Source organism: Nyctereutes procyonoides, unplaced genomic scaffold (assembly GCF_905146905.1).
Source record: "Nyctereutes procyonoides isolate TBG_1078 unplaced genomic scaffold, NYPRO_anot_genome, whole genome shotgun sequence".
Classification (NCBI taxonomy): domain Eukaryota; kingdom Metazoa; phylum Chordata; class Mammalia; order Carnivora; family Canidae; genus Nyctereutes; species Nyctereutes procyonoides.
In genome coordinates this window covers 19658039-19674071 of record NW_026575122.1, presented here as the reverse complement: position 1 = coordinate 19674071, position 16033 = coordinate 19658039, and positions in this window count along the sequence as shown.

The window sequence follows — 16033 nt, the reverse complement described above, 5'->3', positions numbered from 1 at the left end:
CAATTCAAGAAGAAACGGCTAAGTGTGGCCAGTAGAAGTTATAGTACAGTTATCTTTAAAGGTTCACTGCTGTGGAGTTTGGAAGGAGAGATCATAATTTAATTGTGTTAAAATATTAAGTCATCTAGGAGGACTACCAAGTTGATAGGGACTCGATTATTTTTGAGTAACTCACTCCCACTGTCCTTTATCTTCAGAAACTATTGTTTCTAAACATTTTTGATTGCACAGGCCAATAACAGATAACATTTTGAGTAGCAACTCCCTAGCATGTATATCTATATTTTGTTCTACCTGTAGATTGCTGGATTAATATATTAATACAAATAATATATTAATACAAAGCATATATGTTTAAAGGATGAGCTGAATTTGAAATAAGCAATTTAAAAATATTTATTTTTATTCATGGCATAACATGTTGTTCTCAAAAGTTCTATTTTTCATCCGCACAATGCGCTTAAATACGCTTCATTATTTTTGAAAATTGTAGTTTAACATTTTGTAATCGGCAATTTGAAGGTCTGCTTCTAAGTTGTTTGCTTTGTCACTGGTTTTAATGGTGATCATCACTGAAAAAGGCCAGCTCACAGACACAATGTAAATGTGATTGACACCTAGGTAGTGTGAACTGGGTGTGTGATAGCAGATACACTTCCGTGCATCTGGTAGTCTTCTTGATTTTTCACTTTGGTGAGAACAACTTCTTATTAGATCAGATTAGATCATCTGTGGTTTTCCTGGGTGATGGGGCTACTGGAACCTTTTCCTGGGAGATGCAAATGTCAGCTCTGCCATTTGTTTGATTTTGCTTGCCTTAGAAAGATCTTTCTTTCTTTCTTTCTTTCTTTCTTTCTTTCTTTCTTTCTTTTGTAATCCTTTTTAAGTCATTTGTGTATTTGGTGAGGGCTAGTTTACATAAAATTAGATACTCTGATGTAGAAATCCAGTAAACCCGACATAAATAAATGGCCCTGTGTTGCTAGACCCTGAAATAGCAGGAGGGGTGGATGCCACAGTTGATTTTCCCACAAGCCATTAAAGCCTCTACCTTTCCATAGGAATGTCCCCTGCGGATAAGTGAGGCCTGGCCATCAGACACAGCTACCTAAAGTTGGTGCTTCTGAATTGAATATTCAGAATGCATATTTCCCATATTTTTAAGATAATCAAATTTTAAATGATCTAATATTTTCTTCTCACACCTCAGTGATTGCCTGAGAACCATATTTGGTGCACATTCACACCTCACTTTGGAGACCTGTGAACAGTTAGGGGAAGAGCTTGACATCCCAGGATGGAGCCTCAAAGCAGCATCCTTTCCCTGGTGAATAGAATCCTACCTGTTTACCAAGACAGATAACCAGTATGTTGCAACCATACCACTTTTTTTTTTTTGACAAAATAATCATTTGCTCTATTTTCCAAGTCTCTTTAAAGTTTTCTTAAACCTGTGGAGGTAGATTCATTACCCTGATGGATTGGAGCTCTCCTCTCCCGCCACATATCAATAGTACAACACAGAACATGAGGATGCTGTTTGTAACTCATCAGCATTGGGAGCTTGATAAACAGTTTTAATACTAAATGCCAAATAACTGTGTTTGTAGATGTGTCAAAACAGATGGTCCAGTGTTGTTCTTTTCTTACTTCTCAGACTCAAAATGAAACACTGCCCTCTCTAGGATTTCACTTATTCCAAGGACAGCCCCCGTGGCTCGGTCTCTGGAGGTTTGCTGATACATCATGTCCATTCTGCTTCTCCTGAGGCCAGCGAGCTGCTGACTTTCATTATTTGATGCTTGCCTTTGACCAGCCTCCAGCCTCCAGCCTCCAGCCATGTCCCACAGCTCTCTTGACTCCATTCAGTAGTGTCTCATATTCAGGATTTCTATTGCCCTGAGAATATTTGTATGACCCTCAACCCTCCATTTCAGCTCTGAGTTCCATTGGATTAGTTGTTTGGCATCTTCCAAATGGACTCAACGCCTAGATCCTTGATTATTAACTTCTTTTGGGGGGGTGGCGCATCAACCCCTTTGAGGATCTATGTAACGTTTAATCAGAAAAATGCTCAAACACATAAATCATGGATAGAATTTCAAAGGGAGCAGTAGCTTATATCCCTTCTGAAGTTCATCTTAAACTAGAACTTTTTAAAAAACTGAATTTACTGAATTGATGACTTACAAACCAGTTCATAGTGGAACTGAATATTTTAGTTTTCAAATTTTTATTGCAGATGTTTTTCAATGGGTTTGCCTTGAACAAAGTGTTTATGGTGTGCCTATTTATATTGCCTCCAACAGTTAAGGACTGTTCATTATGGTACAATGTTTATCCTTAAAGACATAGTTACAAAGGCCCCTGCTTTATAATTTGGTTGTCACTGAAGCCTGTACAAAGGCTGCTAGTTGTTTACCCCAAATCAATCTCTCTCCTTCTTCCTTACTAAGAGAATGTTGATCTTGTAGGGGGTGGCAGTGTGCCCAGCTGAAAATCTACATTTTCTAGCCTCCCTTTGAACAGAGGTGGCCATGTGATTAGATTATTGTCAATGCCAATCTATAGAATGCTCCTTAAAAAGGCTGACTCAGCTGGAATTGCTCTTTTGCCTCCCTCTCCCCACCTTATTCTTTCCTTTTCTTGCCTGGGATACAGACGTTATGGCTGGAGTTCCCACAGCCGTCTTATGGCCATGAGGCAAACTTGGGAATGCAAACCATGCTCTCTGCAGAACACAGAGTTAGATGGAGACTGAGAAACTTATAACCTTGAAGCCTCTAGTAGAGCTAGCCTAGCCTTGGGCTTCCTTGCTTTGGACCTCTGGTCTTCAGGTTACATGAGAGAAAAAAGAAATCCTGACACTGATCAAACAAGCAAATAAATTTATGTATGTACACACACACACACACGCGTGCACAAGTACACGTATCCATGCAACTTACCACATTTCTTAACTAATACAGCCTCTTAAAGATTTATTTTTTAATTTTAGGAATGTTAAGTAGCAGATTATCCCTCATAGAAAATTGATAATTTCTGCAAATTCAGCAAAATCTTCTCAAAATGAGTTATCAAACAATCTACTTGTAAAGCATCACCAAAAATATACCTAGTGGTGTATAGCATACAAATAATACAATTTTGCTAAAATTCCCAGTTTAGAAGTATTAGTGTCTCTTGATGTCTCCACCTTCCTTTTTCCCCAAAATCTACTTCCCAAGAATAACCGCTCATATCACTTTCCTACTGCTGTTCTAACAAATTACCACAAACACAGTGGCTTAAAAAAGAATCCCACAAATTTATTATCTTACAGTTCTGGAGGTTGGAAATCCAAAATGGGTCTTACTGGGCTAACATCAAGCTTCTGCTACGGCTGAGGTCCTTTCTGGAGAATCTGAGAGAGAATGAGTTTCCTTGACTTTTCCAGCTCCTAGAAGCTGCCTGCATTCCTTGGCTCCAGGTCCTCTTTTTCTTTCTTTCTTTCTTTCCTTTTTTTTTTTTTTTTTTTTGAGATTTAAAAAAAAATTATTTATGAGAGACAGAGAGAGAGAGAAAGAGACAGAGACACAGGCAAAGGGAGAAGCAGGCTCCAAGCAGGGAGCCTGACCTGGGACTTGATCCCTGGTCTCCAGGATCAGGCCCTGGGCTGAAGGCGGCTCTAAACTGCTGAGCCACCCCCCCTCCACCCTAGGCTGCCCTCCAGGTCCCTTCTGTCACCAACGCCAGCAGCTGACTCCTTCTCAGCATCACATCACTGTGATACTGATTCTTCTGCTTTTCTATGTCGCTTATAAAGACAAGTGTATTACATTGGGACCACCTGGATAACCCAGGATAATGTCCTCACCTCAAATCCTTAATTTAATCAGACCTGCAAAATTCCTTTTGTCATGTGGTTCTGGGAATTAGAATGTGGGCATATTTGGGGACCACTACTCTGCCTACCACACCACTATTACACTATTGGTGCATCTCCATGAATGCTTTTAGGAAATGTATTCAATGATGCTTGTATTGTAATATATTTTATCAAAACAAGACTTCGTGCTATTCTGTAAATTGCTTGTTTTCACTTAAAAACATAAAAAATACAACTTTCTGCATCAGAATCGATAGATCCAGTAAGGTGATGTTTTAAAGGAAAGCTTCCTTCTGAAATTTTGAGAAAATGTTTGTTTTTCTGTTGAAAAAATTAGAAGAAGGAAAAAATAAAATTCTAGGAATCTTTCCTAAGGCTAAGTGAAGTGAAAAATGAAAGTGGGGGCACCTGGCTGGGTCAAACTGTAGAACATGCGACTCTTTATCTCCGGGTCATAAGTTTAAGCCCCACCTTGTAGGTAGTGGGCACTTGAAAAATAATGAAAGTAGGAATTTCAAGAGAAACATTCTTGTCTATTTACATGTTTCAGGTAATTTTAGGAGGCACTTGATATCCAATTTCATTCAGCTTAGCTCTGTTGAAAACACCAGAAGTTGTCTGCTGTGTGTACGCATGGTTATTTTATTGCTTAGTGCTCATTCCTCTTACCAAAGGCACCTGAATTCCCTTGCAGAATTACTATTTCCCAGTTTGTTGGGATTAACATAGGTGTCCTGCCCACCTCTCAGCCAATGGTGGCTACGTGGCCAAAGCCAAGCTGGTCAAATGCTCCCTCTCCAGAATCTAAATTTTGATCAGAGCATTATGGACTAAATGTTGTGCCCAACCTCCCCAGTGGCAAATTCATATGGTGAAGCCTAAGCCCCGATGTGCTGGTATTTGGAGATTGGGGGCCTTTGGAGGTGATGAGGTCATGAGGGTGAGGTCCTCACAGTTGGATTAGTGGCCTTATAAAAAGAGGAAGAGAGAGAGAGTCCTCCTTGCCCCTGCCCAGGTATCAAAGAAAGACCCACAAGAAGCTGGAAGAAAGTTCTCACCACTAACCAAATCTGCCAGCACCTTGATCTTGGACATTCCAGTCTCCAGAAGCATGAGATATAAATCCTTGTTGTTTAGACTACCTGGTCTATGGTGTTTTGTTATGGCAGCCCAAGCAGACTAGGACAGAGCATGACAATTAACTGAAAATGGCTGACATTCCTACATCACACAGACTGTAAAAAGATTAAAAACAGGGGGAGTACTTGGTGAAATAGAAAACAAAATCTCTGAAAACAACATTGAATCAAGTCTCCAGAACTGTATCAAAGGATGATGTTAACAATTGTCACTTCTGCAGTGTAGTAGACAAGAGCTGTTTGCTGAGATCCCTTGTTTTTATCATTGGGGTAAAAAAGGTCAGGGCAGTCCTTGGAATTGCTTAGGCGCTCCTGAGAACATGGAGTCCCCTAGCTTTGGTAACCTGATATTATAATTTCCAGAGGTATGTTCCCTACTGCACCTAAGGGTGGTGCCCACCCGCCTCTGTAATCTGTGGCCAGGCCAGCAGCATAAATATTATAGATACCTCTCCTCACAGGTAGTCAATATCTGAGCTGGAGGGTTGGGGGCGGGCAACAGGTGTGAGAAAGCCCAGTAAGGGAGCATATATTCTTTAGAAATCAATGACTGAGAACCCAAAAAGGAAAAGCAGTAGAATGCTTTGTCTAATTAAGCAGTGATCTTATAGCTACTTGATAAAACAACGCAAAGGGGAAATAAATGTTTTACAGTCATCAGAGGTTTTGATTGTAAATACTGGAAACTTCACTTAGCAGGAAAGAGGAGTAATAGGAAAGATATTAGAGCTTGAGAATAGAGAGAAAAGGGGGAGGACCAACCCCAGAGGCAAGGGGATCAAAGACAGCAGTGGGGACTTCAGGACTGCATCCTTCATATCACCCACATCTGCAACTTGGCTTCATTCATGCGGACCAGCTTCCTCTGTGTGCTGGAGCTAGTGGCTGTTTCAGGCATCATCGCTAGAAGAGAAAGGGCTCTGCCTCTACTCTTAGATTCACTTTGAAAATCCTGGAGAGGACTTCTGACTGGTTTAGCTTCCATAGTCTCTTGGAGCCATCACGAAAGCCAGTGCATAATACATGATGATTAACCACATTCCTGCCCTTGTGACAGGAACGGAGAAGTGAGGGCTCTATAATTAGCAGTTCCCACTAGAACCCCGTGGTTGGAGTGGAGAAAGGGCAGTTCCCTCTAAAAAGTGAGAGAGTTGTCATCAGGAAAAGCAATCAGCAGAACTGGGTAGATAGAGGGTCAAATAAAGCCTGTACATGGGGGCATATACAGCAAGAAGGACATCTGAGTGTTCAACAGGCCTAGGGGAAAAACGATCTGTATACCATTTGGTTTCAGAAACTAACATCCCATCAAAGGAGGAGACAATAAAATAGAATTTATTCAACAAATATTTATACAGTTTAGAATGAGCAGAGATTGTTTATTCCTGAGTTTTGATCACTACTGGTGTTCTCAGGGCGGCACTGACATTTTCTTCCTCTGCCTGAGTATGGAGCCCCTTCTAAATTTGGCTTAGGAAGATCACTTCTGAATGGTTTTGTACTACATGCAGGAGAGAAAGGAAGAGCCACTCCACAATTGCCCCCAGTGTGGATTTCTTTGCAAACTGCATTCTAGAGGGAATACTGCATGCATTATCAAAATAAAATGTATGAATCTGTAGAGCTATACTCTGCAAAATGTTTAAAATACCAAGAGAGGTGGTGTGTGTGTGTGTGTGTGTGTGTGTATGCATGCGCATATATGTGAAAACTCTTCTGCAAACTAAAAGGTTAAGAGGGCTTAGTAGCCTAATAGCTCATTAACTATTTATTTATTTATTTATTTATTTATTTATTTATTTATTTATTTGAGAGAAAGAGAGAGGGCACACAGCAGGTAAAGGAGAAAGAAGCAGGGAACCTGAGGTAGGGGCTCCATTCCAGGACCTTGGGATCATGACTGGAGCTGAAAGCAGCCACTTAACCGACTGAGCCACCCAGGTGCCCTGCCTCAACAACTTTTAAAGGAAAAAAGAATACCTATTAAATTGACTTGTAACATTTATTTCTCCTGCATCATGAAAATGTTGCTTTCATTAATTATAGTAGTTGGTCAATGATAGCAATTTCAAAATAATCCCTTGATAGTTGACAGCATGGCCAACTATTTCTATAGTTATTAAAATATTCCTCTTCTTACAGTGTCAGCATGTACTAGTGCATTTTTTCAAGTTTAATTTTCATGTTCTTTGTGAACTTGTGAAAATAACTTTCTTTTTATTTTCCTTCACATATTTACTCTTACCACCAATATGTGTTGTTTAGGCCCATCAACTTAAATTTTATTTTTCTCCACAAAGTTACTTTGGCAGCAAATAACAAATAAGTATAGGTAGACAACCTTATAATAAAAACTTTCCATCTTTGTTTGTGCTCCCCAAAGAGCAGACCCTGAAATAACGACTGGACTGCATGTGGTTTACTTGGTCATCTCAGGAGGTCATGGGATGGAGTGGGCAGAAAAAAAATGATGAGAAAGGCAAAAATGCACACATTAATGAGCAAGCTACCACTCTGGGTAACTGGGACTCACCTCCACTGGGGGTCTCTGAGAAACTATGTAGAAGATGTCTTGAACTAATCCTTCTGGAGGGGTGGGGAAGATGGAGAATTTATCTTCTGATTCTAGAACCTCAGTGGTTAAAAGTTGACTTTGAAGGCATTATGTCCTGGCACTTCCAGGCTACTCAGAGTGTGGGCCCAAAGGGGCCTCAGGCAGAGAAGCAGAGAGGCATGGCCCCCCAGGTAGGAGGCTGTCTGGCACATGGAAATATTCACTACAGTTGCAGGGGAATGAAGAGGTGGACCACCGACAGGAGCTGTGTGTCAGTGGTGTTGACCATGTTCACTTTTTTCTGATCAGACCCTCTTATATCCCCCTTGAGTTTACTGTGTTACTGACATTTCAAGGTTGTACCTGACTGCAATTTCCAAAAAATACAGAAAATAACAGAATTGCTGGGACACTCCACAATCTTCATTGTTATACCTGGTCCCAGGGCCATGCTCAATACTCATCACCTCTCTCTTCTCCCACCTGGTCTAGATTTCTCTAATCCTGAACTAGCAGTCACTAGATTAAGTTGCTCACTCTGTAGGATGACCAGACCTTTATTTCTGAGCAATTGAGGCTTGGTGTCCTTGCTGTTGTCAGGCTCTGATTGCCTCCATCCCCCTCCGACTGTTATCATGAGGCATCAAAGCACTAAGTGGTACCTCAGTGAATCCCCCAAGTTCTAGACATCTTCCTCTCTGCCCCATTCATATTGCAGCAACTCCATTTCTTCAAGATAATTAGTCAGGTGTCCCCACCAGCAGAGTAATTCCAATTTTGCTTGCTGATCTATCAACATGAGGACCCCCCAAATCAACCAGTGCCAGTCAACAGTTTAGATGCAGTGAAACCAGTACTAGATCCCTATGGGAAGTGTCCCCTTCTATGCACAATTCCTGAGATCAAGGTCTTTGATCAGGAAAAGCCTGAAGTTATAAGGATTAGAACCACAAAATTTCACTAATGGCTCACTGGGAGTATGATGAATGAGACCATTCCTACTTGGATCCTTCAGTTACCATTCCTGTGCATTCTAGATACTGGGGGCACACACATATAGTCACTACATATAGAGATCATTTGTTTGACATTTATGCCACATTCTTGAGAACATTGACCCAATCATATGAGGAGTCATCTCTGGGCTGACAGTCATGCTGAGCCTTTCTGAGGCTATTTAAATACTATCTCAAAAAATTTGAGGCCCCTCAAAACCAACGATCTTCTAATAAATGTGCCAGAGTAGTATTTACAAGGGTAGTAATTTTTGCCTTGACTATCCGAAGTCGCTCACCAAGTGCCGTGCCTCATTTTTGGTGGTAATCAATGCAATGTATCCTTTTAGATGAGACATCTTAGACCTTTGGGCCCCTAAAAGCTTCCTTGCTGTGGTAGGCTTCAGAAACTTTGTAGGGTTTATCTCTCAACCTCTGGCAAGAAGTATTTTACTTGCTCCTTCCTAAAAACCAAGTCCAATTATCATGCTGTCATTCATAAAATGGGACAATAAGATGTGCAGAATGTGAAGATGATTAAGGTCCCTGTAGAAAATACTGTAACAGAAAGGAGGAAAGTTAGCATAACCCTAGGGCCAGGTAGTAAATGATGAATAGAATGCATTCATAAACAACAACCTCTGGCATTTAGCAGAAGGCTATTGCTAAAGCAGTGTGCACTCACAAGGGAAAGACAGCGGTGCTCATTCACTGTCAGCCTGAGTCTCCCACTAAAGCAACCAGTGTACTAGCTCTTCATGTGCCTTGGCTTTCTTACAGCATGATGGCCTTAGGGCAGTTGGTCTTCTTACAAGGTAATGCCAGCTTACAAAGGCAAACATCTTCATGAACAAGGCAGCAGCTGCATCACCTTTTATGACTCAGCCTTGGAAATGCACACAGCATCCCTTCTGCTGCACACTGTTGGCTAAAGCAAATAAAGTCCAGTTCAGATTCAAGGGGAGGAGAATTAGACTCCCTCTCTTGGTAGGGGAATGGTAAGGTTGCATTGTAGAAGAGCCATTGGGATGAGGGATATATTGTTGCAGCCCCCTTCAGAAAATAAAATCTATCACCCTCTCATAACTTAGGCTATGCTGACTCTGGTCTCTAGTTTCTGGCATAGAGGCAGTGAGGGGAAGGAAGGGCGGATGTTGAGGTAGACAAGCATAATTGGTGAGGCATCTGCTTCTTCTGCTTCACCTACTTTGGAGAAGGACTTTGTAGGATTTCTAGGCAATGGGAAGCTGTTCTCTTCAACTAATAGGGTAAAGCATATTCTGCTAGCCTTGCTGGTTCAGGGATGACTTGGGGTTTAAGGATCTCTAGTGTATCTACCCACATGCCTTCATCTCAGGTCTCAGGGCCCATTTCCTTCCTCCCTGGTCTCTGACTTTTGCCTGAGAGGCCTGCCTGTCCTGTGCCTTCAATCTCCTTTGCAGTTTGGTAGTCCTGTCCTCTGCAGGAAATGGAGATCTCCAAGGAGGCTTTCATTCTCATGTTCTGGATTGATAGTTGGATGAGGTAAACCTATCATTCTCTTTCCTCAATTCTTCTGGCCAGTGAACAAAAAACCAGACCCGTCCTCAATCCCTATGATTACCACAATCCCATATCTTTCAGACATAGTACTACTGTGCCATCCCAGCTTCTCCTTTATCTCATCTCAGGACACAGCAAGGGAAAGCTTTGGTAATTGTGATTTTACAAAGTGCCGGGGTTTATCACTACCTAACTTACCACCACCAATGAGGCTTTGTTGCCTCCATACCATTAACATACTTTTAGGGGCACTTTCAATACCAGTTCTGACTTTGAGTTCTTGCAAAATCAGACCTTGAGACAAGGCCTTATATATAAGGAATTTATGTTGGAGCGGATCTCAGGAAGCACACTGAGAGAAGGTGGAAAGTGAGAGAGGAAAAGGGAAAAAAAATCCAACTGATGATTAGGCTTCTCCTATAGGTAATTTAGGCTCAATCCCTCTGGGGACTTTTGAGGAAACATGCAGAATGCCTTAGAATAGTCCCACCAAGGTATGGGAAGTTTGGCTGTAAATTCACTGATTTTGTTCTTCATTGGCGTTGGGAGGTATTAAATCCCCAGCAATTCTAGGATACTCTAGATGAGGGCTGAACAAACTCTTGTGGTTCTGGAGAAAGTCTTTCATCAGAGAAGAGGAATGGTGCAAGAGCTTGAGTGGGAAGCGTTAGCCTGCTTAGTAGATGCAGTTTCCTGCAGCTACAGAAGTGAGTCAGGAGAAGATGGGGCAGGATATCAAGAGTGTCTGCTATACCTAGTGTTCAATAATTCAGATGAGAAAAACAGAAAGAGATCTCTGGTGAATGCATGCATTTATCACACCTCTGTCCTGAAGTCTCTCTAAAATGACTGAAAAGGAATATATTATATATTTTAATTAAAGCCCTGAAGGATAAACAGGACAGAAGAAGCAAAAGAGCTAGCAATGAAATATTGGAAGACAAAAGGCAGATGGTTGAATGGTAACAAAGTTAATAGAGTAGCAAGAAAGTTTGCTTTACTGTGGAAACCATCAAAAAGCAAATGTATTCCTACTATAAAACCCTGCAAAGCTCAGAAACTGGAGTTAGCTCTGTAGGAAGAGGTATAGGGTGGAACTAAAAAAAAAAAAAAAAGAAAAAGATTATAGTTGGACCTTCAGAATTCCTGTCCCTTCCCATGCAGACAAGGGCCAACACCATCACCAACTAAATTGGCAGCAGGAGGTTTAATTTCTGGAGAAATGGAGGCAGAGAGTCTTCAGACTGAATGATACCAGGTTTGGTAGAGGATGGGAGTAAGATTGAAAAAGAAGGATTAAGTAAGATCAATATACCATGTACTGAATTTCAGAAAAATTAGATTGAGTAAAAGAGCTGGAAGATTGAGTCTTTAGAAAACTAAGCAAAAGGACTAAGAGATGGAAAAACAGGAGGTCAAGTAAATTAGAGGATCAAACCATCGTTTATTAACAGGAGTTCAAGAAAGAGAATGTAGAAAAAGGGAAGAAATTATCAAAGAAATGACTCAAAAAACTTTCTCAGAACCTAAGGATATGTCTCCAGATTGATAGAATCAAGATATGAGTACAAGGAATGAAATATCAACTTCTGGCTTATAGTCGCTCTCTCCAGTATGAATGTCCTCATAGAATTCTTGACAACTCAATATCTATATAGATATTTCTTCTAAAACCCTGGCCTCAATAAATAAATCTTAGAAAAAAAATAAATCTTTGAATAAAAAAAGAAAAAAGGCTGGGGATCCCTGGGTGGCTCAGTGGTTTGGTGCCTGCCTTTGGCCCAGGGCCCAATCCTGGAGTCCCGGAATCAAGTCCCACATCGGGCTCCCGGCATGGAGTCTGCTTCTCCCTCTGCCTGTGTCTCTGTCTCTGTCTCTCTTTCTCTCTGTCTATCATAAATAAATATTTGAAAAAAAATAATAAAACCCTGGCCTCTCAGTTCCATCACCTCCTTTGCTTCAATTATTTAATTAATTTTTCAGTCATATTATCTCAGACTTATCGGCTTATCAACACCGATAACTGCATTGATATTAACTTAATCTCAACTTCAAGCTTCAAGCTTCCCACCTTCTGACTGCCACTGCCTGTTTTCCAGTTCACTCTCACTAGAATCCCAACCCCCAAAATATTTCAAATCTTTTGGGACATAAAATCAGTTAATCTGATTCTACCGCCTTTTCATAGTCCCTCCTCCACCTCATGTCCTCTCTCAGTTTAGAGACCATACTCCCTCATTATAAATATTCCTTTGCATATTTTCAACTTTCTTCTTCCTCTCTTCTTTCATTGTGTTCTCTCTCTCTCTTTTTAAGAAGATTTTCTTTTTAAGTAATCCCTACACTCAACGTGGTGCTTAAACTCACAACCCTGAGATCAAGAGTTGCATGCTCCACTGACTGATCCAGCCAGGTGCCCCCCATTGTATTTTCTTGATAAAGACCCAATTCTAGTTTAAAACTTTAATCCTACTTTTCATCTCTTATGTTTTCACATGTGCATGCAGCTTAGTTAACATGGGTAGAGGAAAGTCCATTTCTGTACTATGTAGTCCCATTCATTATCATCTTCTCCAGTGAAAATTTTTGTGGTACTTGGAAATCCTGCCATATTTTGCTGGTCTGTTCATTGCCCACTCTCTTCATTTATTCCTCTCTTACTCTCCTAAATAACTGTTAACATCTTCCCTCCTGCCCTCATGTAAAGTTAATAACCTTACTTCCTAGATCACTGGAAGAATAAAAGCTATCTTTCAGGTACTTTCAGGTACTTGCTCATTCCCACCAACACTTTCACTTGTATCTATTGGTATACTCTGTATATAGACTGTCCATGCTCTAACCTAAGATAATCCCTCAATGTGCATTCCAGATTCTATTCACTTGCTTCCATGTTCCAGCAATTGTCTCTTTTCTCCCCTGTATCACCAATTTCCCCCCTCTTTTTTATTGTTCTCACCAGCCAACAAGTGCATGGAATAATATCTTCCATTAAAAAAAAATCCAAACCTCTTCCTTATGTCATATCTCTGCTTCCCTTCAGGATAAAATATAAAGAGTTGTCTATGTTTACTGTCTCTACTTCCCATCTTCTACTTCCTCTTGAACCCATTCCAGTCTTTTTTTAACTCTTGCAGGCAGATCTGATCAAAATCAGTAATGACCTCCATGTTGCCAAATCCAAAGGTTTTGTCTTTTTTTTTTTTTTTTTTTTTTCAGTCTTTATCAGCTAGTCATTGGTCACCCTGTTTTCTTAAATCTGTCTCCTGGTTTCCCTTCTACCTCCCTGGCCAATCCTTCTCAGTCTCCTGGTAGATTCTTCCTCTGAAAACTGGTCTTTAATGTATTAACATGCCCCAAATCTCAGTCCTCAGATCTCTTGTCTTTTTTATATTCCTTTATTCCTTTGCTGATCTCACTGGTTTTGTCATTGTTCATATGTTAATGACTTCAAAGCTTATCTAGCCTAAACCTCTCCCCTTAACTCCAGGTTCCTATTCCTAGCTGTCTTGGCCTCCACTTGAGATCTCTACTCCAATGTCTACCAGGTATCTGAAACAGAGATGTCCAAAACTGAAATCTTGCTCTTCCTATAGACTTCTCCATTTTAATAAACAATAATTCTCTCCTTCTATTTGTTCAGTATTAAAACATCAGTGTCATATTTGACTCTATGTTTCCTTTATTCCACATATAATTGTTAGCATATCATGTTGACTGTGCACTCAAAACATAAACAGAAACTGAACACTTTAACACTTCACACCACTAACGGAACACTCCTAGCTGGGTACCAGTTCATTATTACTTGTCTGGTTTACTGTAGTCCCCTCCACTCTGGTCTCCCTGCTTCAGCCCTTAGCCCACTCAGTCTATTCCCAACACAGCAGCCAGGATGATCCTTTAAACATATAATTCAGATCATGACATTTCTCTGCTCAAAACCCTTCATTGCCTCCCCAGCTTATTCAGGATAAAAGCCAAATCCTTATAAAAACCTCCAAAGCCTGATATGATCTGGCCACTGACTACCTCTTGCACTCTACCTCTTACCTCTCTCCTGCTCACAAATTCTGCCCCAGCCTAGGTCCTTGTTCCTGCCACTCACCACACAGACTCTTCACACTGGATGTCTAGTATCTGTCTAATACTCTTTCCTGAGTGGTCCATTCTCCTACTTCCTTGAGCTCTTTTCTTACACTTCAAGAAAAAAAAAAAAAACAAACACTAAAATAACAATGCCTTTAAAAACTTTACTGGAAAAGATTTCCAATCTATACTACTCTACATATTTAGAATACCAGTCAAGTTTGAGGGTAGAAATATTTGAAGGCATTCAAAGTCTCAACAAATTTCCCTTCCATTTCTTTTTCAGGAAGCTCCTAGAGGATGTGCTCCACCAATATGACATAATAACCCAAGAAAGAGGAAATGGCATCCAACACTGAAGAGAGGCACTGGGAATTCCCAGGGTGATGGTAATGGGAAGTTCTGAGCACTAGCTGTGCAGCTGGCCTGGGAAGAGGAGAGGGCTTTAGCAGGAAAGTACCAAGGGAGATAAAGCAGAACTGCAAGATTGCTTGCTGTATTTGACCATAGTAAGGAGAGGAGTGCAATTCTGGAGTTTGGGGATGACACGTGTGAGTTATGTAGGAAAACACATAGTTTTAAAAATGCCTCAACTGTTAACCATATTTTCATAGTCATGAGAATGAAATAACCAAAAATTGTGTAATAACTATATTGGGAGGATGTAAGAGTATGTGGAAAAGGAGTAGAAAAGAGCTAGAGCCTCAGCTTTCAGGTTTAGAAGCTAATATATTGTGTCTAAAGGTTTAAAAATTAAGATAGAGCAATGGAGGCATGTTATTTAAGAATGTGGAGGTGTATACTAGAAGTGATAGCTAAAAGATTGGAAAATGGTTCCCTCTGGGAGCAAAAATCAGGATAGAGAGGGGAGGATTTTTCCTTCTATAATTAGAAGCCTTGTAATAATTGATTTTTTAAAACTAAACTGTGATGGTCAATTTTATGTGTAAACTGACTAGCCATGGGGTGCCCAAATTAAACATTAGTTCTGGATTTGTCTGTAAGGGTGCTTCTGGATGAGATTAGAATTTAAATCAGTGGATTTAGTAAAGTAGATTGCCCTTCCCAATTTGGGTGAGTGTCATCCAATGCCTTGAGGGCCTGAATAAGAACAAAAGGCTGAGAGGAGGGAAGAACTTGCTCTCTTTCCTGCTTCATTGCTTGAGCTGGGATATGTCTTCTTCTGCTCTCAGGCTGGGATTTACATTCTCAGCTCCCAGTTCTCAGGACTCCATACCTGGACCTATTCATACTGCTGGCTTTCCTAGGTCTCAACCTTGCAGATAGTAGATTGTGGAACTCCTCTGCCTCTGTGCTAGCATGAGCCAATTCCTGAAGACAAATCTATGCATATAGTCCCTATATATTCCTTCTTGGTTCTGTTTCTCTAGAGAAACCTGATTCATATGTAAGTATAATAATTTCTCTGTGAAAATTAAAATAAAATTAAAATAAATAAACTGTCTCCAAGCACCCCTCCACACATAAATCATGAATTATATAAATCATACTTAATAAACCTGATATATAAGTAGTATAAATTTCTCCTAGAAGAAAACAAAGGATATCATCTCAATGTACTATAACCCTGTGAATATCTAGTCAGCTAACATTCCTCCTTTCTTCTGGAAGATCTACCCCCTTTGTTTTAGAGAATTTCTCCTTTCTCCAACTCAAATGCCCATTTTTGGACTTACCTTTCGCTGTATCCTACATCATGTATACAGGGTGAGGCATATGACTCAGGACAATCTGAGTCCTGTCCTGAAGTTTTTAAATTGAATAGAGAAAGGGAACTCTGTAAGTGCAGCCCCAGAGCTGCCAGCAAATATGTCCTCTTCTGTAT